The sequence below is a fragment of the Protopterus annectens genome, chromosome 1.part0, assembly GCF_019279795.1.
Source record: "Protopterus annectens isolate FY-2018-M chromosome 1.part0, PAN1.0, whole genome shotgun sequence".
In the NCBI taxonomy this organism is placed as follows: Eukaryota; Metazoa; Chordata; order Ceratodontiformes; family Protopteridae; genus Protopterus; species Protopterus annectens.
In genome coordinates this window covers 1,245,866,067-1,245,893,662 of record NC_056725.1, presented here as the reverse complement: position 1 = coordinate 1,245,893,662, position 27,596 = coordinate 1,245,866,067, and positions in this window count along the sequence as shown.

The following is a 27,596-nucleotide window of genomic DNA, read 5'->3' as shown; positions in this document are numbered from 1 at the left end:
AGGGTGCTTTTTTCCTGCTGGGTACTGCAACTCCTAATTTTTGCCATGTTTTTTTTGCTCCTTTTATACAGTGCATTGATTTTGTGATTCCACCAGGGTGGTTTGCTTTTTGAGTTAGTTCTGTACTCCTTCCTGATGGGTACATCTGCCTCTATGATGCTATTAATACGCTTGTTTAGGGTTTCTGTGAACAGTTCTGCATAGGCAGCAGTCTTATCAGGGCTTATGGGGGCTTGAAATTTTGCCAGGTCCTCACTTAATAGCAGGAGGTTAGCCTTAGAATAGTTCCTGAATATTCCAGGTTTAGCTGGGGGTCCAGGTTTTATTTTTACTTCAAAGGAGACCATTTTGTGGTCTGACATTACCAGGGAAGGCATTACAGTAGGGGGTGTGCAGCAGTCTCCCATATTAGTGAGGACCAGATCCAGTATGGTTGCACCCCTGGTTGGTGTATTGGCTATCTGGTCCAGGGAGTTTGTGTTTACAAAATCCAGGAATCTCTGTGCATGCACACTTGGTGTCATATAGCATTCCCAGTTAATAGTGGAGTAATTAAAGTCACCCATGAATATGGTATTGGGTTGGATGGTTAGTGTTTCTAATAAGCTTAAATATATGGTATTGGTTTCCTGGGTCATAAAGGGGGACCTATAGCTTGCATGGAAGTGGTATTGGAGTTTATCTATGATGATTTAAACATGGAGCAGTCCAAGTGCATTGTCCTGTTTGACCAGCCTTTAAGTATATTTACTTTTGATATAAATAGAGACACCTCCACCTTTAGTTCATGCCTGTGAAGTAGCTGGCCTAAATGTGTGGAAGGCATTAGAACCTTGCACTGTTCATGTGCTCTCCATGGCTTTAAGCCATGTTTCAGTGGCCATACAGATGTCAGCATTCCCTAGGGTAAAGAGTGTTTCTAGGGAGGGGAGTTTTTTGTTTAGACTCCTGGCATTGAGCAGTAATACCTTTAGATTTTCTTGGTTTTGATTTCCTATGTCAGAAGTACTTTCAGTTTGGCATTGCCTAAAAAAGGCACTATGGAGGAAAACAATGCTTTAGCTAATAGTTGAAAGCCTAGAGGAGAGGTGCAGACCATCCCTGGCAAAGCCCTGGGAAGCCATCTCCTTCTTTGCTGACAAATATTCTATCCCTTTAGAATGACACTAGAAACTAAGCCAACTATTTATGTCAATCATCTTTTGTTTGTACTGTGGCATAATCCTTGGAGAAGGTAAAATGCTGCTCAGTGCTAGGCTCATATCAGCCTGAGACACATATTTCGAGAGCTTCATGATGCCTCTCTTCATATAGTCTAGGGAGGTATGTCTCTGATAATTTACTCCCACATGGACTATGACTGAGTCATATTGGTAATGGTGATTCAGTGACCTGAGTGCATGTGTAATATAGCAGATCCTAGCCCCTGATAAGCAACTGACCATAACTGTCTCCTTACTCAGCCTGGTGTGAGAGACATCAGTGTATCTCGCAATGGAGTCTCCAATGACTAGAATGTTAGATTGTATGGTGGGTTTAGAGGTAGAGACTCCATGAGATGTAGCTCTATGTGTTGATGTGGGTGTTGTTTTGAAAGAGCACATTTGGGGCTGCTAAGAGTATTTTTATGTGTACTTTGTCTAAGAGGTCTTTGTGGTTTAGGAAGATTACATGTAAGTGCCTCAGCATATGTGGGTCAGTATGTCTGCTTTAAATTGTGCGTGATGCGTGTAGCATGTGTACTGCTGACAACCTTATTGACATTAGGAGTACTTTTATGTGACAGCTGTGCCTCTAGTGACATTGTGTAAATACATCTCTCACATATCATATCAGTTTGTTTGAGAATTAACCGGTTGTCAGTAAACACAAGGCAATTTCTACATTTTCTCAAGATGCCCATATCCATCAAGCTGGTAATGGGGACAGTAGTAAAGTTCATATCCATGACAACAGACCTTTTTTTATTGACTAGACAGTTGGAGTGAGAATATCAATCACTGTCAGGAGTATCTGGTTTGCAACTATGTGGACAGTGCTTGTCACTGCATAATAGTTGTCCCATGTGCAGCAAGGTACTGGAGAAATTAATATTGTGCTTTGACGGGAAAAATGTCATTCAAGGTTTCTGAGTCTGTCAGAGCACTGCCAAACACTTAAGGAGAAACTAATGCATAGACTCTGAAAATTTAAGGATGAAGTATTTAGGCAGATATTCTGAAGTTGGAAACAAATCAAGCAGTACTTACTGAAAACAAAGAATTATCTTGTAAAGAATGCTGAAAAGTGGGGAGTCACATGAATGGCTATTGCTTGGCTACTACTAATGCTGGTCTCAACACAGCTTCACTCTGTTGGGATATAATGCTCCTTTGCTTCTTCTCTCACCAGAAGCAAAATGTTAGCATCAATCCTAAGAAGGGAAAAAGGCCACAGCCTGTTTGGTGATCCATAGTCTTGTCCCAGATGATGCAAGGGTCTGTAGGCTTGTAGCCTTTTTCTAGTAAATGCCTTGAATAGCAACCAGCCCAAACAGGAATGTTAAAAATAGACACTCACTCTCCAACCAGAAACATTCAGAAATCAATGCACTCTGCTCCTTCACACAAGGACCAAAATATAAGCACAGATTCCAAGCTGTCACATATAAAGCAGTTATTAGGCTTTCTGGTGAGCAGTGGTCTCCAATAAATAATGTCCCTGTACGCCTTCTCTCACCAGGAGAAAACAGAAGCACTAATCCCAAGATGATTACTAAGAGACAGAATGTGGGCTCTCCAATAGCTGGTGGTCTTGCAATAGATGCTTAAAGGTAAATAAAAAAATGGTTTATCCTAAACACTGCAGTGTGCACTAAGCAGGTAGATATGAAAGTAGGTAACTCAAGTTTTAGCTGTCTAAGTGGAGAGCCACTATTTTTAAAAGAGCAAGATAGATTGAAAGGGGGTGGGCACTTTTGTATTCTGGTACTATGGAATACAGTGGGATGGCCAATACATTTAAATGGTTGAAGGGGAGTGATTTCACAAAATGATAATTTTGTGCTTACTCATATCAGCCAGTGAAAGGAGAGAGGGAAGGAGATATATGGTCAAATTAACATAAGGGGGAGGCAACTAGAAAGGCAGTGGTCTTTAAGAACACAGCAGTAACAGGGTGAGATGGTGGGAAAAATCTGTCTGACTCACAGGAGACAGAGCTGTGGTCTCTTATCAAGTTTTAATATGCAATTAAAAGTAGAATAAAGTAAAACAGTGTAAAGAAAACAAACCACAATATACAAAATAGAAAAAGGCAATAAAGTAATACCAAATACAAGAAATCAAAAGCAAACAAACCTTTCCCTCACAGCAAGCTATGGCATAATCTGAGTGAGCTTTTCCAGTAAAGTTCCTTTAACCACTGTGCTTCTATGGTGGTTAGAAAATCCTTTGCATGACTTAAAGTTTCGTGACACCCTCTCAAGATTTAAAGAAGTTATTGTCCATCTTTATTTCTCTCTTATTGGACCCAACACTAAATATAATGTTCATTTTAGCAAGTTAAGTCTAGCAATGTTTGCTGAGGATTAAGGAGCTGTTAATGAGATGTTTCCTGTAGTCTAGTGATCCAGGGTTTTATTCACTCAGCCTCCATTGCCAAACAATTTGACTCTGGGCAAGTCATTTAACCAGTCAGTCCTCATGAGCGGAGTATGAAAAAGCTCCAAGGAGATCAGAGTTCTATCTACATCAATAAATGCAAGCAAAAATAAAAAAAAACAAAAATAGCTCCTAAATCTCTTAAACCAGATCAAGAGACCTCAACATTTCCTCACCAAATTGTTTTTCAGGTATCAGTACCATTAGCTACTGTGACAGACTAAAAACTCTGTCCCACTGCTGTCATACAGACTCCTGATTAGTGATCTCTGCTTAGGGTTTCATGCTATGAATAACACAGCACTCTTTGAACTCCTTCACCTAAACAGAACCAGTGGCTGAGTAAACACCCTCTCTAGTGACCAAAACCTATACCACCATATAAACAACGCCAGATTGCATGAACGGTCCATATTTATTTATTATTTTATTTGTTTATTGGGATATAGCACTGATTAAATCTAATTTCAGTCTCTGCCCAGGATCAAAAACTGACCAGGCATACTAAATAGACAACAGAACAATAACACGAGTGACAGTAAAACAGTACAATGGTGGAGTAGTGCTTTGGATACACAGTAAATTTAATGTTTTAATTTACAAGATGTAGAAATGTTTTAAAACATGAGAAATTAGAATAAAATAAACCTGAAATGTGAAAAAGAACAAAGGATCTTAGTGGGTGTAATAAACACAAATGGAATACCAGGCACTCGTGGCTAGACAAAGCATACTTTAATCACAGACAGTGGTATAAAACAATAAAAACATATGAGAAAAAACATCCAAATTAAGAGATAAGTGCTTTCATCTTATAAAAATCCCAAGACTTCATCAGACGATGTACCATTTCATAACACCAATTTAAAATACCCCAGAACACTGACTTATAGGTTCATAGGTTCATAGATTAGTACTAGACTAACTGCCCTTGCGAGCCATGTTAAGCCTAGCCAATTATCCCTTGTGAGACTTAAACCCTGTACCTTGTGTTTGTAAGGCAAACACCTTAACCATTAGGCCACCTCAAGTGTGTTTAACCAATAAACGGTCACAAATGCTGCCACACACCTTTTTTTAGTGTTATTACACTTTCTCCTTCTTTATATATATGAATATACTCAATATAAAAAGCCAGCTGTTCCTCATACTAAAAAACTAAAATTATGAAAACTCAGTTTAAAACTTCATCTTGTTAGGGCTTTCAGCCTAAGAACACTAGTGATTAATACAATATCATTCAGACCTGGATAACTCATTGTGTTCAAATGCAACTGCCAATAAAGCTCCCTCTTTTCAAGGAAAATTGCCAAGGGTCCCTCCTTTCAGTTTGCTGGACCTTCTCTAACCCAACAAATTTAAACCAATGCTTATCATGGTCCATGATGTGCTTGGATATCGCATTGTTGGTTTTATTTTTTCTGATCTCATAGCAATGCTCACAGATATGTTCCTTAAGGGGGCGTTCCATTTTACCTATTAGAATGCTGAACACATCTGACATAACAGAGCATACACAGTCCCCTTTGTCCAACAATCATATTAATTCTTAAATTGTACTTTATAATCTCCTACAGTTACTTTATCACCCCTATTTTTACTAATCTTAACATAACTGAATTAAACAAACTTACATGTTGCTATAATCATATTGCTAGATTTGCAACTGGCATGCCCTATAGAACCCATCATTGTACCAACCTACAAAACCTGGGTTGGATCAATTCTAACCTTCTCCAGCAGAGCCAGCTCATAGTAGCATTTAAAATTCTTAAACAATCTGACAAAACCCCTTGAAAACATAATCAAACCTTACAACAATCTCAATAGCTTACGCCTCAAACAAACTATTAGCTCAAACGGTAAAATCCAACAACTCAGGGGTGATGCTCTTTGCCAATGCAATAGGAAAAATATGGAACTCCCTTCCACCTAGCCTCACCATCATTTCCTCCATAAAACTCTTCAAAAGAGGCTACATCACCACCTCCAGATACACTGGCTCTGCCAATGCATAAGCCCAGTCTGACTCCACCTAATCAAGTTTTTTTCTCCTCCTTACAGGTCTAACTATGTAACCACTACCTCTTCACACATCTGTTTTCCTCCTTATCCCTGTTCCATGCAAATCTCTAATCTTTGCATACTACTCTAATACCGTTATTACTATACTAAAGGGTCTATATAAAAGGAGAAAAATTCTGTTATACTATGTGTTTTTTTGTATTTTTGTTTCTTTTTTATATTCTTGGAGGAATGAGTAGAAATATTCTAAAATGTCTCCTTTTTTTGTGTAACTACCTAATGAGAACAAATTGTATTATATCAACATATTGTATACCTATTTGTTAATGTTGGAGAAATGGACATGTATCCAGTCGGACTTTCCCGGTCAACAAATGTAAAATAAATAAATAAATAAATAAATAAAATATATTTACAATAATTGCAATGTCCACAGCATCTTATCCTGCATAGTGATGTCATTTTTGGCTTTAAGACTGGTCTCTATAAAATAGTTTTTAACGTTAGACCTTTTTATATATAATATGAGGGTGGTCATCAAATTTTCCCTTATATCAGTGTCTTCCTTTATAATAGTCCAATTGTTTGACAAAATTTCCTTAATCATATCGCTTTCTAAGCTGAATGCTGTAACACACCCATTTCTATAACTGTCCCCAATTTTTAGTGGATAAATTTCTCTATCCAAATTATTCTCCTCTTTTCTTAGGATAGGTTTAAAATATCCTGAAAGTCTTTTGTTTATCACTTCTTCCTTTAAATTATTGACCATTGCAAGAGGATACTCTCTACTCAGGAACATCGACTTTAAGTTCTCACATTCATCTAAGAAGTCATTATTTCTTGTTGTCATTCTGGCAGAACACATGAACATCGACTTTCTCACATTCATCTAAGAAGTCATTATTTCTTGTTGCCATTCTGGCAGCACACATGAACTACCCGTTTACTACAGATTTTTTTGTATGAGTGGGTGTGCACTAGTGAAAGGGAGAAAACAGTTAAAGTATGTAGGTTTTTCTATAAATATGTGCTGTGTATTCATGCGTCTATATTATGTGATCGAACAGTGAAATGTTTAGACACGTAATAATTGACCCCTAAATGTCAGAACGCCATAATGTCGAACGGCAAAAAACCCCATAGAAACACCCAAACAAACCATAAAAACTCTCTAAGCAGAGGGGCAAGCCCCCCTGCACCCCCACACACCACGCTACTTAAATATACCAACTCCAAGATCGCACTACAGTGCAGACAATGGAAAACTTCCATGTCCGCACTGTATGGAGATCTCCATTGAACCATTCGACATTCCGACGGTTCGACATTTTGGGGTTGATTATTACGTATTCGATTATTTCACTGTTTGATCATGTAATATAGACCCATATTCATTATTGCAAAAATCCTTCTCTAACATGATATCCGAATACGCTATCCTTTCTTTATTTGTTTAATAAGTAAAATTCAAAAAGGTTGTAATACTGTTTATTTACTTCTTAAACCTAACTAGGTCACTCTCACTCCCCTTCCATAGAATAAATATATCATCCAAATTTCGTGTCTACATCTTTAAATTGTCTCTAAACTCACTAACACAAATTTTCTTTCCCAATATGCCATCACAATATTTGTAAAAAGGAAATAGCATGCCCCCATAGGCACCCCTTCTTTTTGCAAGAAGTATTTATGCCTAAAAAACAAAAGGTTGTTTTTGAAAACAAGTTCTAAAACTTCTTCATATAAGTTAATTTTGGCTTGTTCAATCATATGTTGAGTTAAAAATTCACAAAACTACTCAACACCCTCTCTATGAGGAATGACTGTGTACAAGTCTTTTATGTCAATGGTCAATAAAATATCATCTTCATTAAATTGCACCTCATTCATCTTATTAAAAAATCCCACAAATACCTACAAATTTGCATTTTCTTTACTATTAAGTGTTTTAAGTTGGTGTCCAGAACTTTTGCACGCCCACTAGTAATCGACCCTTCGCATCCACTATGGGGTGGAGTGGAGGGTTGTCCAGGTCTTTGTGAACTTTTGGGATTCCAAAAATATTGGGAATGATAGGGTAGGCAATATTGAAATAGTTAAACTCATCAATTGCAATCCTACCCTCTATAAAAAAAATCCCTAATCTGTGACCTGATGGTATTATAAGTGCAGTTTACTTCTTTTAAGGTAACTGGGACATAATTAGTTTCATTCAAGAAATTGAGCATTTTCCTATTTTACATATCCTTATAATCTGCACCATTCCCCCACCCTTATCAGGTTTCATTAATCTTACATTTGTTTGACATATTTGAGTTCCTCAAGTTCTTGTTTCCCCATGTTATATCCACCTCATTTGAGGTTTCTGTTTACCAGAAATCTAAAATCATTCTCAAAAGTTTTTTTCAAACAACTGTAAAGTTGGGTGCAGTGGTAGATTAAAAGTGCTGGATGCTTTTAATTCCCTGGTCACTTGTGGCATGTTATTAAAATAATTTTAAAATTCAATTTTCTAATGTACACTTTCAAGTCAGTTAACAAATCTGCTATGTTAATGTGTTTAGAAATCACAAAACTCAGCCCTTTGGTCAATGTTTCAATAAACATTTCACTGATCACAACTTGTGTATAGTTGAATACATTAAAATCCTTTTTGTCATTCATAAGGATTCAGCAGGCTGTTTCATCCAGTAAATTAACATCTAATTCAGTCCCAGTCTACTGATCTAACTCAATTGTGCATGCATTAACTGATTCCTCTATGATGGGTATGAGTGATTTGTGCACTCCAATTGGTTCCATATGGCCCAAGTTCTCTGATCATATTAAGTCTGATTCCATTGGTTCCAGTGGTTCATAGGTGGATGGTTTGCCCAATTCCATCGGTTCTTCATAGGAGGAGGTGGCCTCGTTTCCATCCCCCATTGGTTGGATTGTTGTTTTTCCTTTATCCTTTCTAATCTTTGCAATTGAGGGGCTTCTGTTTGATCTAAAAAATGCCTAGAAGTGTTTTGGTTTGCATTATGGCTCCTATTTGGATTGCTTTGTGTATTGGAGTCATTGTTAAAAATTTGGCCATTTTTTTAAAACATGCCCATAAAGTATTCTATTTCCCCACACTTGTTCTGGTGGAGGTTTTGGAAAGCTGTACCATTCACATATGCAGCACAGTCCCTCTTCAGTTGCTTTTTTGGTTCCAATTTTGTTGTAACTTATTATCAATACTTGAAAATATCCTGACATAATCAAATTTGTACCTCTTGAAGTCCAGACAATTCATAATACTTTTATACAGGTCTGTGGTTTCTTTACTCAGTCTGTCAATTTGTAACCCATTAAGTTTGACTAAAATATCTATATATTGACAGCTGTGCCTGTTGAACATACTAATTAATTCATTGTGGAGTGCTGAGACTGGTTCTAACCCTGTAGAAAATTTCCAAACTTGCAGACCTTTCGGCACTATACCTGTTTTTATGCACTCTGTTAAATAAATATCTTCTAATTCTAATTTTTTTAATTTAAAAAGTTTGAAATCCATATCTTCAAGTAGCTCGTTCAAGGTACAGTCAGGGTGTGTGGGAGACAACCCAAAATTGTTGATTTTATGAAGCCAAGCATTAAAAACAGGCAGACCGCATTATTTGGAAGCCCATTTAAATAATTAAAGAATTACCATTGTTCATTACAATCAAGGAACAACTCATAGTGCTTCCTGTAATATTGGTGCCATTCATCAAAGTTTCCAATGAACCGGGAAATGTTCTCTGTCCTGGGGTAATCGAGTAAATTCATTGCGATAGTTGTTGTACCAATAAAGTAAGTTCCCCGATGCTTCCATCTTAGTGGTTAGAAGTGAGGAAGAATGGTTCAAGTTTCTTAGGCTATATATGGGGGTACATCTTATAGGTTTTGAAGTTAGATGAGGGATAGTGTTTGTATGTTTGAACAGTTATGATCCAAGGATCAGGTCTGCTCTTTGGTTAACTGGTAGCCATTTTGCCTTTTTTAGTGTTTTTAGGACGTGTGTAATAAATCTATGTATTTTGTTTTCTAGTGTTTGAATAGTGGTGGAATTTTTAGTAGAGGCTGTTGATATTAAGAGGGAGGCTGAATTCCGGTTAACACAACATATTTCCTGCCTCGCCCTTCCCAGTGTGTGAAATAGACTGCCTTCATATATTGAGGAGACTACTCCCCTAGTAACCCCTAAAAACAATTTGGATGATTGGATGAGTGATCATTTGCTTATTTTAAATGCCAACAATTCAGTTGCAGTGCTGTCTCCTTTTCTGAAGGTACACTGGTGCTTAGTAATAACTCCATACCTTTCCGGATGGCTTTTTATTCAGACAGACCAACAGCCAGCACCAAAAATAAAATGAAAAGTAATGCAGTTCACTTTTGCTCAGGTTCAAAACCAAGTGACCCACATGGTACAGCAAAAAAAAAAAAAAAAAAAAAAAAGCCACCCAGACTTGTTTCAACCCCTCCATGGGCCTTCTCATTATTTATTTATTTATTTTGTTTGTTTGTTTACCGGGTAATGTCCAGCTGGGCATGAGGCCCATTTTCAGCTCAGGCCCGGGGAGAAAAGCTCCATACGTACAAACAGACAGTATTAAACAATTACATTGATCACATATTAATCAACAATGTACAAAGCAAGTCAGTAAAGAAATTAGTTATATAACAATAATTAGCAAATAATTAAATAAATTAACACATTTTACAAAAAAAATGGCACAGTTAGTGATAAAATCTGGCTGCATGAGTTAATAGTGAGAACAGTGTGATACGGTAATTGCAAAATAAAGAAATTCAGTCTACATAACAATTAAAGACAAAGCAGTATATGTGTATACATTGGTAACTGAAACTGAGTGCAGAATCAAGATAGCCTTCAGCAATTAATAGTTGTAGCTGTGAGAATGAGCTAGTTTAGGGCAATGTAAGGGAGAACTAGGTAGCTTGACCAGGAGTATGGCAGGTGCAGAGCCAGTGTTTTGCTAGATGTTCCTTAAGGAGGTTTTTAAACTTGTGAATGCTTGGGTTTTTAAACACAGGTTGAGAAAGAGTGTTCCACAGTTTGGCAATTTTATGGGAAAAAAGGGCGGTGCCCTGTGTGTTGTGGGCTTGAGTAATCTTTAATGATAATTTATATGAGGATCTTAGAGCTCTAGGATTGCTGTTGGGTTGGACTAGATTGGTGAGTGCTGGGCAGTTGTTAGGTTTGTGAATTATATTGTGGGCTATGGACAGTTGGTTAAATGTTAGAAGGTGTGGTAGTTCTAACCATTTTCTTATATTCAGAAATATCTCAACTGTTGATTTAGGGAGTATCTGTACCAGGAAATTAACTGCAGAATGCTTGAAGGGAACTTTTTTCTCCCTGCCTGTCCTGACCTCATCTAAATACAAAGTGATACACTAGTCAAAAAGATGTGATGCTTTTTAGCATAAATACCCTGCAGTTGCATTCTGCTACATAAATCATTCATGCTGATGCCCACCTAGCTGGCGATCTGATTACAAATATTGTGTGAGTTGCAAAATGTTAATATATGTATGCATTCATCATAGCCATTTCAGCCACCCATCACAATGGTAAAATTGTTGTGCTGCATGATTCATATAAAACTCAAATGTCTTTTGTTTCATAAGATATTAACAAAGAGAGTTACCTGTCTGAACACTGTTATCAGATAACAGCAGAGATAACATTTTTAACCTGCAGCAAACATTTCAATCATACATCTCAACCTATTAATGCCAGAATTCTAGACAAAACTAAAAATAATAGGGGGATGAAGGTCCAAAATCAAGGATAGATTTCAAATATTATTCTTATAGACATAAAGTTGTAGAATAATACATTTTATTTTAACATGCATTTTCTTAAGGATATGAAGACTGAAACTCAAATGCCTGTCACTGTTTAGTGATGTCAGTACTCAATGATTTGCCAAAAGATTGCAGATTTTGTGAGAAACAGACCAAACATATGAGGCAAAAATCTGGACAATTTGTGAAATTCTGGACAGTTGAGTGGTATGATTTCAATGCTTTTTAGCCACTTATATAATCATAAAAGTATTTTCTCCATAACTAGCCACAAGCCCAGATATGGTATGTGCCCCACCTTCCCACAGACTATGCAGTAGCCATATAAGGAATAGATGTATTATCTGAGGTAGCACTATTCCTATAAAGCCTGTGATGTAGCATAAATTGCTTTGATCACACCTGTCTGCCTGTGTTAGATACCTGACCCACAATCCTTTTGACAAGTTATTAAACTGCTTCATAAAATCTTTGGTGTCATAACAAATCTGTTAATTCCAAAAATATGTGACAGGACTGGCTTATGTAGATAGACTTATGCTGTTAATCAGCTAACATGCCTCATGCATCTGAAATACCCAGAATAGGAAAAGCAGTCCAAAGTCTAATTATCCCTACATTCTCACAAGTGGAGCAATAAGCCTCACTGACATATCAGCCATTTCAAGGTATTAATCACAACAGTAAAAAGGCTGTAAGAAATCAGCAGAAGTTTCAAAATAGCATCATCAATACCTATACAACTCAGTTAGCTATGCACCCTGTGCATCAGAGAAAATACATATGTATCCCTGAATACAAAGGGTAGAAACAAGATGATGGCACAGTTATCATCATTTGTATAGGGTGGAGTTTGGGGGGGCAGGAGGTCAAGGCTGACACAAAAGTAGTGCCTGTATGTGAGTAAGAAAGACAGGCAGGCAGAAATGTAGCTAATTATCAAATGCCAACTGAGACAGGATGACCTGCATCCCTCATGAATGCCTCATGTACCTGTTATGTGTGGGTGTCTTCATGAGCACACAGTGTGAAATGTGTATGTGAATGTCTACATGAACACGGCCAAGCTCTGTTCTAGCTCTACATCCTGGCATACTGGACACATTTAAGCTGTGCATGGTAGAAGTATCAGTTCATCATTGTCACCACTGAGTGTGAGAACTGGCTCTGCCAGGACTTGCACTGGCATGTCCATGCCCACTGTCAGATGTGCTGGTGCTACCTGAATGTGAGGGATGTCTGCTATATGAGCTTTCCTATGACTACATCCAGGTCCACAACCTGGGTGTGGACATCTCAACTACTGATGGAGCAGTGGAAGTCATGCCGCTACAAGAGGGGGATCAGGCACTGCCATGTTGACTAACACCAGGTGATATTATGGACCTATGGCCATATAGATGCTGTCACCCTCCCAGCAGAAGTTCCATCACAGACACTGCCCATTCCACTGAGTCATTCATCTGATCCATTGAATTGGCCACACTGTGGACACAGTCATGCACATTAGCTTTTGCCACATCTAGAACACTAAGCATGTCCTCGGAGGCCCTAGTGGAATGTGTCTGTACCTCAATTTTGGACCTAAACATATGTCAAGTGGCACATAATGACATACAGGATCAGGTGGAGGATGGACAAAAGGCCTCCTCTGAACACCCCTACCAACCCTCCTGTGTGGCACTTGTCCACACTTTGGCTACAGCCAGAGTCAACTGGCACTGAAACTGCAGTAACCACACTACCCTGATCAGCTGTGACACCCTCAACCTGTCCACTATCTGAGGGCTCAGTGGAATGGATATGCATAGGCATGCTGACTGTGTCCGAAGCAAATTCACTGGATGTATGAGTCACAACTTCAGTATCAGATTCAACCTCTGCACCCCCTGACTGTTTCTCCATTTGGCCACCATCATCATCTGAGCCTACCAATACTCCAGCATAAGGTGGTAGGAGTCCTACACTTCCACTGTCAGGATCACCTGTGATAATAAGCAACAAACACAGGAATGAAATGAAATTACCACAACACTAAATATTAATCCAACATAGATGAACAAAAGATAACACCGGTCACACAATCACAGATGATGTAGCAATGCAGACACGTATTACACCCTCCTCATACATACAGGCAATTATATATCTAAATAATGCTTAGTAGTAATCAAAGAAACAATTGCTTACCATGTGCAGATAGTTCCACACTTTGCAGGGAGGATGGTACTGGAAGAAATTAATCAAGGAAAGAATGGCAGTTAAGCATCACAATGGGAATAACACAAGGTGACAATGAATACACAATCACATATATGTCCTGTAAGAAATAGCTGAAACTGAAACTTGGCTGAGACGTCCACCCACACCCATGTGTATTGAACAACTTACTTGTATAATGGTATGACATTTCAACAGATGCAGATAGGAAAAAATATATCACAGGAAGCAGTAGTCAAATTATATATTTTATTCTACAAGCAAATGTAAATTTTGTCATATGTAAGCTTACCTGGAAGCTGCTCCTGGGACACACTCAACCTCCCAGTTACATCAGCACCGACATCAAGCTCACCGTGCGCAGTCTCCACTGTGCTGACAGGCTGATAAAATCTTATCAGTGGCCTGATGTCGCACCTGATCATAATTGTGACTGTAACCACCAACTGCATTTACATTGTTGACTAACTGCTTCCAAATCTCCTTTCTGGCAGCCATCTACCCAAGGCTTCTCTCAGGCAGAAAGGCCCCATGCCACCTCAGAGCCTGTATTATGATCTCATTCTCACTGAAAGGGGATTTTCATGGATTTGTAGGCTTGGGTGCCATAATCCTATGTGACATAAAACAGAGAAGGATAAAACAGATAAGTATCACATGAGTAATGTATTTGCTACAAAAATAATCCATCTGTGTACCCTTTGTCAACACTAAGCACTTGAAATACAGTTTTGAATTAGAGCAACAGAAATTTAGGTGGTTGTCCCTCCTCATCCTCCAACACAAATGAAGGTTTGTACAAACCAAGGAATACCACATAAGTAATGTATAATGTTTTCCACAGAAACATCAGGCTGTCTGCTTATTTTCAACAGAAAAACATTTGAAACACACTTCCCTTTTTGGACAACATAATGGTAGGTGCCACCCCCCCCCCACACACACACACACACAGGTTTGTACAAACCAATGACCCCCCCCCACACACACACAGGTTTGTACAAACCCATGAATATTATGTAAGTAATGTATGTATGTTTGCCACAGAATTATCAGAATGTCTACACTTTTTCAACCGAAAAGTCAGTTTATGAATGCCAGGCACTTTCCACTGTCCCACCACTTCTGTGGAGGTTGCCCTGGGCCATCTCAGAAGCATAACACCAGTGTCAGCAACATTTACATTACATTTCTCTCCAATACCATAAGACATTGCAAAAACAAATGTTAACAACATAGTTGTGCTCAAAGTATAACCTGTCTATCTCACAAATGTAAATGAATGACAAAACTATCTATGCTAACAGTGCAGTATAAGAAGTGTATACTGATGTTGTTGTTGTTGTTGTTTGTCTTTTGGCTTTTCCTGGTAAGGGGTCGCCACAGTGGAAATCCGGTCCACTAATGATTGGCAGTAGAGTTTATTTTTTACGAAACGCTGAGGTGCCAGCTCGACCTTCAACGAAGGCACGCCGATTTACGCACGCATGTCTTTCGAATGCTACCCAACTGCAGGGAGGACATGCAGACTCCACACAGAAGGCAGTCCCAAGCCCAGCCGAGAATCGAACGGGAGAACTTGTTGCTGTGAGGTAACAATGCTACCGCCGTACCACCGCGGCATAAGAAGTGTATACTGATAAAAGTTCCATTTTCCTCATGGATATATAAGTATACTTATAACATTTTGCAAAATATAAAATGTCCTCGAATAATACAAGCATATCTTAGTAAAATGAAGCTTTCTCTGCAGAGGAATCATTTTCAAAGGAATACCAATCTTCTGTTTTGCCCAAATGCATATGTCTCTCACCTTCAAGTTCCCTAGTTACATAGTTACCTTTTTATAGTGTTGATTCAGCCCTGTGAGCACTGTGAAGATGCAATTAAAGTGTGAACTCATTAAAATTGCTGAATGCCAAACATTTCACTCTGTGTAGCAGATATAAACATTGCATAGGCTCTGCACCACTGTTAGGTGCTAATGGCTTTTAACTGTGAATGATTACTGTGAGTGAAGGAAAACTATCAGTAAGCTTTCAAAAAAAAAAAAACACCACGCATTTATATATTTTTTTGCCCGTAATAGCAAAACTCTCCTGCCTTTGCTGAAAACTGTTGTTTACTGACAAGCATTTTTAGCAGACATTTAAAGCAAAATGATAGAAAATGCACTGTAGACTGAATGTCTGATATTACAGCAGAGATAAGGGAAGAATGACCAAAATACAAAGAGAAGATGGAGCTGCATTTCTGCAAACATATTCTAATGGTTATGTGATCACTCACGTACAACCAACTGAGAATGCCTAACTGTATGGTTAATACTGGATATGAGATGTGAATTGCTTGTATGCACATAGATTTAATTGGTGTTGCAAAGCTGTGTCAGTGGCAAAGAGAGATGATGCACTCCAACTGTGTTCTGCAATTTCATTATTCTGATGGTTCAGATCCAGAGCTGTGTAATTAATTAACTTTTATTTAACTTTCTTTTTGTCTTTACCATTTGCGCACTGCATAGCAAGGTGTAAATATGTTGAAGTACACAACAGATAAGCTAGGTAAAGTATGGTTCGAATTCAACAGTAGCTATTTTACTAAGGGAGGATTATAATGAGTGTTAACAAAAGAAGTATATTTTAGCTATTGCCTGTTACATTTCCATGTTGCTCACCTATATGCAAACATGGTTCACTGCTTAAGGAAAAAAGTGAAAAATGTTATTGGTTCACCTTCCTTCATGCAAACAGGCTAAATGGTAAAGCACATCAGTTCACACTCTGGACAGTACTGAGTGTAGAAATTATACATCTTGCCTAGCTTTCCCTGTGGCACGAAGTGCAAGTTCATGGCCAAAACACAGGTAAGCCACAATTCTAATCCAGCACACTCTATTTTTAAGGGTGTCCCACTGTAATTTTTCACAAACCTTAGAATATAAAGATAGTTCTACATGCCAATACCTATATATAGCAGGTTGATTGAGCATGTGCATGATATAATATCTATTATATGTGTAACTGGTGTAGCATAACAATGATGATTATGTAATTATAAATGTATTTTCAGACCTGGGATGGACTTCATAATTTAACCATCTATACACCTCCCATAACACACGTATAACTGTAAAATAGAATATATGGTGTGGTCTGAACCAAAACTCAAAACTCTACTCTGAAAGTAATACAAGTATGTCCATTTCTAGTACATTGTCACACATTACTTCTGCATCACACCTGAGAATACATAAACCCGACTTTGTCATGTCACACACGTACAGGCTTAATTGAAGTATAGCACTACTCTCTCTTGATTTATATATTTCTAATGACAATAGTCAGCAAGCACTTCTTGTGTAGCAATGAGGAAAAATCGCCTATGTGGAAATGTATGCATCCCCCTTTTTTCTGCATAGGTTTGAATCCCATATTGTACAAAGTACTTTTAATAGTGTGTAAGACACCACAAAATATGTGTGAAGTTATCCCATTGATCCTTCCAAAGTCATGTCTTAAAAGCCAAGTCATTTAACATATCAGTGTTGACCACTGGACAAACTGTTGTCAGTTATAAGAGCACATACATGCCATAAATGAATGCCAAATGTTACATTATCCTTCCTGTTTTATAGGATCATAGGAAGTTCCTAGGCTATTGGCCCCTGAGGCCCTTACAAGCCTAGCCAAGAAATTAGCCCTTGTTCCAACAACTCAGCACCCAATGTCCCTGTCCACCAGGGACACAGGTGAAATTCCAGGGGTGTATTTCCATTCCCCATCCAGTTATCCAGGTTGCGCTTAAAAAGGATTAATGAGGTACTCTGCTTGACATGGAGTGGGAGTCTATTCCACAGAAGGGAGAGTCTCTGGGACATAAATCTGTTCCACCAACAAGTCCTATTGATGTCACAGACCAGGTTGAGGTCATGTGTGCAGGTTACTAGAGTGGAGCTTGACTTGCAGATATGCAGCAGTCCCATCAAGGTGGGGTCTGAGATTGCTTTGTATGCCAGACACAGGTCACCTCTGAGGAATCTGTAGGAGACTGAGTTGAGGGACAGGGCCTTTAGTCTATCTGTGTAGGGTAGAAGTTTGAAGTCCTGGATTCGTCTGGTGAGGAACCTCTGTGGTGTCTCCAGCTGCTGCATGTGCTTTGTGAGGTGCATGCCAAAAGAGGCATTGTACTCAATAATGTGCCTTATAAGGGAAGAATACAGGGATGTTATGACCACCTTGTCCCAGGATGAGATACCTTTGCTAATGAGGTGGGCCATGTAGAAAGCTTTCTGTACAGCGGAGGCAATATAGTGGTCACAAATTAGTTTGCTATGAACCTGGGTGCCCAAGTCCCTCATGACTGATTGCATTCTTAGGACCCTGTTATTAATGTGATAATTTGTGGAGACATCACTCTCCCCAAAGGGGATGATGATGCATTTTTTGGCATTCAGTTTGAGGCCATGTTTCTGGCTCCATTCATATGCTTGGGTGAGACCCTCTTGGAGGATATCCACATCACTAGGGGAACTGATGACAGTATCCAGCTTGCAGTCATCTGCAAACTTGGTCAACCATAGCCCACTGGTTTTGGCTTGCACCTCTTATAAGTATATCCCAAACAACAAAGGCCCCAAGACCAATCCCTGGGGTACACCACTCATTATGGGTCGACTGCTTAAGGTGGCTTCCCCTATTTTGACTAGGTTTGTCTATCAGTGAGCCAGTTTGCTGCTCATCTGGTAGCATACGGATTGATGCCTAGTTGAGAGAGTTTATCTATTATACCTGAGTGGTGAATAATATCGAAGGCTTTAGCCAGGTCAAGGTAGCCGGTGTGCACTGTCTTCCCCTCGTCCATAGCTTTTGTGACTGTCTCAAAGAAGTCGACCAAATTTAACAGGCATGACCTCCCCTCGATGAAACCAAACTGTGTGGGATCAAGTGTTTGGAGGTTGTTAATGTCCTTGTTAATAAGGTCCATGATAATCCACTCAGTGGCCTTGCAGATAAGGCTAGTTAGGCTGATGGGTCTATAATTTCCTGGATCGGTGGACACTGCACCTTTGTGCAAAAGGATGACAGTGGCTGTCCTCCACTTAGCTGGGATGAAGCCATTACTCAGACTTTGGTTGAATAGGGTGCCTAAAGGTGCTGCAAGTTCCTGTCTGAGTTCATGAATGATGCAGCCTGGAATATTATCTAGTAACAGGGAGGTTTGTATTTTTTTGCCTTTGAGAGGACAGTGATGACTTGCTCCCTAGAGATAAGGGGAGGGGGACAGGTGCTGGGGATGTCCTGATTTACTGATGGGGGGGGGGGGTGTGAAGTTTTCACTGAACCTGTCTGCCAGCAGGTTGGCTATATCTATGGCATTTGTGTATGTGGTGTCCTTGACCACCAGTTCTGAGCAGATCTGGGTGCTTCCCTGGAGAATGTGGACATATGCAAAGAAAGCCTTGTGATTGTCTTTAGTAAATGTGGCCAGTTTGGACTCAAAGTTTGCTTTGGAGGATTTTGCTAGTGCTCTTATTTTCTTGTTCAGACTGAGGAGAGATAGCTTCCAATTAGGCACCTGCTCCTTTTTGGTCATGGGCAGCAGTTTTTTCCTTTTATTATAGAGTTTATTTATTACAGATGTCCACCAGACAGGTTTACTCTTCCTTGAGGAGAATGATTTTGTCCTGTCGGGTATTCCTGATTCCATGCAGCTATATAAGTGCTCGTATAGTACTTTGGCGCAGGTTTGGACATATGTGCCCTTTCCTATGGAAGGGGAGGGAGCTGGGAAGCTGTTTATATCTTCCCTTAGGAGATTGTAATCAGTTTTTAAGAAGTTTATTTGTTTGACCCTATCAAGCGGGTGGTCAGGAGAGATGGCGACTTTGACTTCAAAAGTGACAGCTTTGTGGTTAGATCTTACCAGGGAGGATGACACTGTAGGGATGCTGCAGTGGTTACTCATGTTGGTTAATACTAAGTCCAAGATATTTTCACCTATTGTGGGGGTGTCAACCAGCTGGTCCAAGGCATTTGCATTGACAAACTCAAGGAGTCTCTGAGCATTTGTGTTTTGGCATGAGTAATTCTTGTAATTCTTCCAGTCTATGGTTGGATAGTTAAAGTCACCCAAGATCAGAGTAAAGGGTTGAATCTTGATAGATTCAAAGAGATCCAGATAGGTGGAGTGTGCATCTTGAGTCAAAGTTGGGGGCCTGTAGCTAGCTATGATTTGAATAGGGGTCCTGTCAACGGTTAACTGCACCTGGAGTATCTCCTGTGCGTCATACTGTTTGACTAGCCTGGAGGTGTGCATGTCTTTTATATATATTGCAACTCCACCTCCTTTTGCTTTCCTGCCCACGGTTTGGGGTCTGTATGTATGATAGGATGAGTAACCTGGCATGGCTGGGGTGCTCTCTGCAGCTTTGAACCACATTTCTGTGACTGCATAAATGTCAGCATCTTCCAGGGTTATGAATGCTTGCAATGATTGCAATTTCATGTTTAGACTCCTAGTGTTTAGCAGTATGACTTTTAGTTTGTGTTTTGATTACATTTTTATGTTGGTAGTTTTGACCTCATGGCATTGACTAAAAATGGCACTATGAGGGAGGAAAGAGCCTTTGCCAGGAGCTTGAAGCCCGAGGGAGATAGATGCAGGCCATCTCTGGCAAAGCATTGCAGTTTGTCAATCATGTCTTCCTAGGCTCTCAGGTACTGGATCCCCTTGGAATGACACCACAAACTAAGCCAATTATTAAAGTCAATCATTTTCTGTTTGTATTAAGGCATCATTATGGGTGATGGCAGAATACTGCTTATGGCTAGGAACATACGTGCCTGCGACACATATTCAGTGAGCTCTATCATGTCTCTCTTCATGTAGTCCAGGGAGGTATGTCTCAAGTCATTCACACCAACATGGACTATGACAGAATCATGACAGTACCTGTTGTTGAGAGACTTGAGTGCATGGGTGATATGGTGGATTCTGGCACCTGACAATCAACTAACCATGACTTTCTCCTTTTCCAGACTGGTGAGGGGCACATCTGTGTGTCTTACATTGGAGTCTCCTATGACTAATATGTTGGGTTTATGTTTCAGCCTTAGTGGCTATGAGATACAGGTGTGTAGACTATGTGTGGTGTGGTGGGCAGTGGAGTTTGTGTGTGTTTTTCCCTCTGAGGTCTCTTTTGTTTGGGTATGTTTTTGTTGAGGATCTCCACATATGCGGGTGTGTGTTGTGTAGGTGTGGGTGGTGGTTGAGGTGTGGTGTTTATGTTGACAGTCTTCTCAGTACCAGATATACTGGTTTACGAGGGATAGAGCATTGACTCTCGGATCTCAATGTAAATGCATCAGGTAGCTGACACACTGTCTCAGGATGCCCATATCAACAAGAGCATCAGGAGAAAGCATAGAAAATTGTCCATCCATGTTTCTCAGAAACTGAGGGAGAGAGGCCAAAGAGAGCTAAGAAGGTAAAGGGTGGAAGGTCTAAGAGTAGTACTACTAGGTGATCACACTAGTGATACTAAGGGAGAATTTGTAGCTGGAATACCCCACAAAGGGTTAAAAACAGTACAGCTGCAACTCTGGATGCAGCAAACCTGTATCAGACTATGCTATTCAATTTAAAGGTTAAGAAAACAGTAAAACTCACAAAATAGCACAGATTAACCACTACAGAAAAAAAACAGAACTCACAGTAGGAAAAATACAATTAAACAGTAATAAAATGCAGTAAAATGCAATGAAACATTTCAGGTCATTATAATGGTGCCTTCCTCTTTGGCAATACTTCTTTCTGCAGAACATCATGCAAACGCAGTTGCCATGGCTGTGATGGTTTGTGCACTGGCCGTAAAATGTGATATCACAAACTGGCGGTAAAAGACTTTTACTTCTATTGGAAGACTTGTGCAGACTAGCAGGAAATGAGAAGAATGATGCCAAATTCAGGGCACAAAAGTGGTGTATTTTTTGCACTCCTCTAAAAGTGCTACAGCTGTAGGCTGCTGCAGGGGGACTATACCAAGTTTCAATATAAGGCTGAGGCTTGGAGCAGTCTAGCCAAAGCTGTCTCTAGTTCAACTGGCATACCAAATACTGGGGAGCAATGCAGGCACCATTATAATGACCTGAAATGGTGCTATGGAAAGTTGTAGATAGCCAAGTCTGGTATGCATAATGCTTTCATTTGTCTTTTTCTCTCCTTTATTTTATAGTTACTTAGGAAATTTCAGTGAACAGGGAGGCACAAGCTGAAAGATTAGAAACACTCAGACAGGCAAATGGTATGTATGCAGCACAAATAAACATGATTGTATTAAAAATATTGCTCTACTATGCAGTACTAGCAACTTAAGCATGCCGATCTTGACTGTAAAAGGAAACAGGCATGCTTTGTTCTTCAGCTCTTGCTATGCAAGTATAATAGTATATTCAGATTTGGTGGGTTCATTTCCTACAAGTAACAATTTCATTCAAATTCCAAAAATATAGTTTTTTAATTTTAATTCCAGCAATATTGCCATTAATGCCATATTGTTAATTTAATATGTAGCATATTTAACAGCATATATGCAATATGTGCATATTGCAAGGATTACTTATAACAATGGACAAGCCTCTTCTGGATTGGGAAAGTTGTATAGCTAATATAATAATAAAAGTATATTTACTGTAATAAAGCATTTGAATGTGATATATAACGGTTTTAGCACACAAACACATGAACCAATATCGGCAGAATGATACAGTCCACATACACAGTTCCCAAAAACTTCTAGCCACAAGAAGAGACAGTTGTCAATTCATAAAATACGAGTAGAGGCTCCAGTTATATAAAACTTTCTATTTATTGGTCTATGTACAAACTCGGCAAGCACTTTCACCCTGCTGGGCTTCTTCAAGCCAAAAACAAAAACAAATTCAAAGTATCCAATAAATAATCTCCTAACAATGGCATCACTTCCTATGAATTAATTAATCACTAATATAAAGTTCAGTGCTCAAAAACATAGTTAAAATAACATAAAATCAAAAGCAATATAAATTTCTCGATCAGTGGTATATTACAATAAATACACATACCATCGTTAAATATTTTCACTTATAAAATTTGCAGTTTCATTTCAAAATTCATTCATAACACACTAAATATAAATTACATATAAAATGTATAAAAAAATGAATAAATAAATAAATAGACTAGCTATACAGTGGAGCAGACCTAAAGTACTTTCCACACTAGACCTTCAACCTTCTTCCCTTCAACATAGGCTTTATGGGCACCCTCTCATTTAACCCTGGGGGCCGATCTGTTCTCAGCCTAATGATCCATTTGGTTTCAATTTGTTCGGTGTGGTTCATCACATCACCTCTCCTAATGGTAGGTCTATTCATCTGTGCAACTAGAAAATCAAATATGTGTTCAGCTGATGTTTCTAACATGTTTCGATAATGCATTTTTATCAGATTTAATCCGAATATTATACTGATGTTCCCTAATCCTGTCCTTTAATCTCCTGTCGGTCTTGCCCACATAGAAAGCTGGGCAAGACCTACAGGTAGCAAGGTAAACAATGTGTTTAGTCTCACAACTAGCCTTAGGATGGAAATAAAAATGGTGTTGTGTGACAGGATGAATAAGCATGGCTGTATTGTTTATCAGCGAACAATAACTGCACCTATGACAAGGCTGGGTGGTGCCTGCAATAGAGTTTGGCAAATAATAATTATCAACTCTGCTTGAGTTGCATAAAATTCTATATAAATTAAGACGATTTTTATACATATACCTCGGCATATGGCCCACTATATCATGAATATTGAGATCAACTGTTAATAGATCCCAGTGTTTAGAATAAATGTCTTTGATGGCTCTGACATCCTGAGTATAATAAATCGAGACTCTAGTTTCCCAACTGGGATCTACCAACTCACCTATTGTATCATTCCCTTCAAGGATGGTATCATTTCTAGCCATAAAATATGTCAGAGCCCTATCTTTTCTAAGAATGTCAACACCCAAAAAGCCCTTCTCTATTTCTTGTGAACTATAAGATCTATCATATAATTGTTGCTGTAGGTTGGATAATTCATTATGGAACCCTATCTCTGAAGAATTAAGACGTGAAACTCTCATAGCCTGTCCTTTCACTATATTGTCAAATACGAATCTGGGGTGCATACTGGTACTGTGTAAAAGGGAATTCCTGTAACAGGACTTCCTATAAATCACAGTATTTAACAATCCATTAGGAAGTCTTTCAACAAACACATCTAGATATGGAACCATGACCTTTGATGCTGTCATAGTAAATTTCAAATATGTAGTTAGAGAGTTCATTTGTTCCAAGAAATTATATAAATCATCCTCACCAGCAGTCCAGACCAGAAAGAGGTCATCTACAAAACGTGCATAGAACACAACTGACCTCTTAAAATGTTCCATTTCAAAGAGACTAAATTTTTCCCAGTCAGCCATGACCAGATTGGCGTAGCTATTGGCACATGAAGTGCCCATAGCTACGCCATCCTTTTGATTATAAATTCTGTTATTAAACATAAAGATATTATTGCTTAATACAAGATGTAACAAATCACACATAGTATTGACTGAGATTTCAGAAGAACTCTAATTATGCTGCATGCACCTCCTAACACATTTTATTCCATCATCATTTGGAATGATGGTAAATAAGGACTGAACGACCAAAGTAACTAACCAATATGGCAGTTCAGGGGGCAATGTAGACATTCTGTTATATAACATCAACAAGAATTGTTTAGTATCTCTTAAAATATAAGTATATGTATTGACTACTGGCCTAAACATAGATTCCAAGTACAGAGAAACTAGTTCTGTTATCCAACCTCTTCCAGCAACAATGGGCCTCATGGGTGGACAGGTGGGATGTTTGTGTATTTTCGGCATCCCTTGTATACTAGGTATTAGAAGGTTCATCACAGAACAAAAATTAAACAGTTGATCAGTAATCAAGCTTCTACTTCGAAGGCTTGATAACATGCCTGATACTCTATTAATTATTCTTTCAACTTGTTGGGTGTTAATGCAACAGTAAAACTGAGTGTTCCCAAGCATGTTCTCCATACTATTTACATAGTCACACCTATCCATAATAACAACAGGACCTCCCTTATCTGCTGATCTAATTATGACATTTCAGTCATCTCTAAGTGTTTTCAAGGCTACTCTCTGTCTTGGTAATAAATTGCCATGCCATTTGTTGTTTCTACTACTAGTATCTAACTTATGTAAGTCCTCCTCTACTAATTTAGAGAAGGCATCTAGCAGAGGGTGCAAATTAGGAACATATGTACTAGGCTTACTAAAATTCTGTCTGGACCTGGTAGATATACCATCACCAAAATCCAACCTCAACTGTACATTACGAGCAAATAGTTTAACATCCATCACTGAGTCAGTCACAGCACTCTTAATAGAGGGTATGAATGTAAGTCCTTTTTCTAAAACATCAATTTCATCCTGGATCAACTGTCTATTGGAAATATTCCATACTAGCGATTGATGGTTTTGTCTCAGATTTTCTTTAGTGTCGGTCCCACATGCTCCTCGTCTGTCATTCTCCTCTTCTGTCTCCCCCTGTTCATGGATCTGTCTCTCCCTCCTCTCCGAAAAGTGGAGATGGGGAAAGGGGTGGGACCAACTGACTCAACAAATGCTGAGTTCAAATTACTTTTGACCTTCCTCCTAACTGTTGTATCACCCTTAACCAAACTATCAATGGCATCTAGATGCTGTTCTGAACTTCTATTTCCATTGATATATGGAGTATTAGAACTTACATTTTCACTCACTACATCAGAGCTTACAATCGGTGACAGTAATATGTCATTAATTGTATCTTCATGATGCACAATAGCTGTTGTAACAACAATATTTCTGGTATCACTAACTAGGTGGTCACCCCTCCCAGCATGCTTATCAGATTGACTATTTCCTTCATTACATACAGTTTGTACATCATTTCTAGATTTAAGTGTATTGGGAGCTACCCTCCCCTGTCCATTCTTCTCGATTATAGTCCTAGGCCAAGTAAAGACTTGGCTGTTTTTAAAGTCAGTGGTGTCTCTTCGAATCATATTCTGTTTCTGCTCCATTAACTTTTTTTTCAAACAAATATACATTGTCTAATAATCTCTCAATACTTTTATCATCCACCGCTGCTGGATAGGTTTCAATAATAAAACACTGTTGTTCTTTAATTCGGCCTCGTAAAGCTTCTTCTTCTGGGCAGAAATACTCATTTAATAACATCATATACTGGAGACTAGTATCAATGTGAATTTGTTGCCATTCATATAAAAGTTCTGGATACAATGTACCTGTAGTTGGCATCTTTAAGACTCGCAGTCCCCGTGGTATAATCTTGCGCGCAATACAAACTGTGCTGACGTTGGAGTTGCATTCTCTTTAACTTAATAAAGTCAATTTTGAGCTGGTTCATTAGTGTAGACAAGCCACTACAGCTTGCTTCAGCGTTCGATTCCTCCATTGGGTTAGACACCACATCATACACAAGTAGCAGGTTTTCCTCTCCAGAAACACAACTTTCAAACCTGTGAAGGTTCCGACCATGCTGGGGATTATAAGGCAGTTCAACATTATGGATGACTGGTTCCCCCATGGTTCTCAGGCAACAAACAGTAAAACAAATTAATAGAAAATCAAACGCCACCACCCAAGAGTCCGTGTTCCTGTGTAAACAAATAAATGAAATGAAACTAGCACACAAACAAAGGACCATTATCGGCAGAACGATACAGTCCACATACACAGTTCCCAAAAACTTCTAGCCACAAGAAGAGGCAGTTGTCAATTCATAAAATATGAGTAAAGGCTCCAGTTATATAAAACTTTCTCTTTATTGGTCCATGTACAAACTCGGCAAGCGCTTTCACCCTGCTTATTAATCACTAATATAAAGTTTAGTGCTCAAAAACATAGTTAAAATAACATAAAATCAAAAGTAATATAAATTTCTCGATCAGTGGTATATTACAATAAATACACATACCATCGCTAAATATTTTCACTTATAAAACTTGCATTAATTAATTCATAGGAAGTGATGTCATTGTTAGGAGATTATTTATTGGATACTTTGAATTTGTTTTTGTTTTTGGCTTGAAGAAGCCCAGCAGGGTGAAAGCGCTTGCTGAGTTTGTACATGGACCAATAAATAGAAAGTTTTATATAATTGGAGCCTCTACTCATATTTTATGAATTGACAACTGCCTCTTCTTGTGGCTAGAAGTTTTTGGGAACTGTGTATGTGGAATGTATCATTCTGCCGATATTGGTTCCTGTGTTTGTCTGCTAGTTTTGATTCATTTATTTGTTTACGCAGGAACACGGACTCTTGGGCGGTGGCGTTTGATTTTCTATTAATTTGTTTTACTGTTTGCTGCCGAGAACTATGGCAGAACCAGTCGCCCATAATGTTGAACTGCCTTATAAGCCCCAGCATGGTGGGAACCTTCACAGGTTTGAAAGCTGTGTTTCTGGAGAGGAAAACCCGCTACTTGTGTATGATGTGGTGTCTAACCCAATGGAGGAATCGAACGTTGAAGCAAACTGTAGTGGCTTGTCTACACTGATGAACCAGCTTGAAATTGACTTTATTAAGTTAAAGAGAATGCAACTCCAATGTCAGCACTTTGAAGTTTGTATTGCACGCAAGATTATACCAAGGGGACTGCGAATCTTAAAGATGCCAACTACAGGTACATTGTATCCAGAACTTTTATATAAATGGCAACAAATTGACATTGATACTAGTCTCCAGTATATGATGTTATTAAA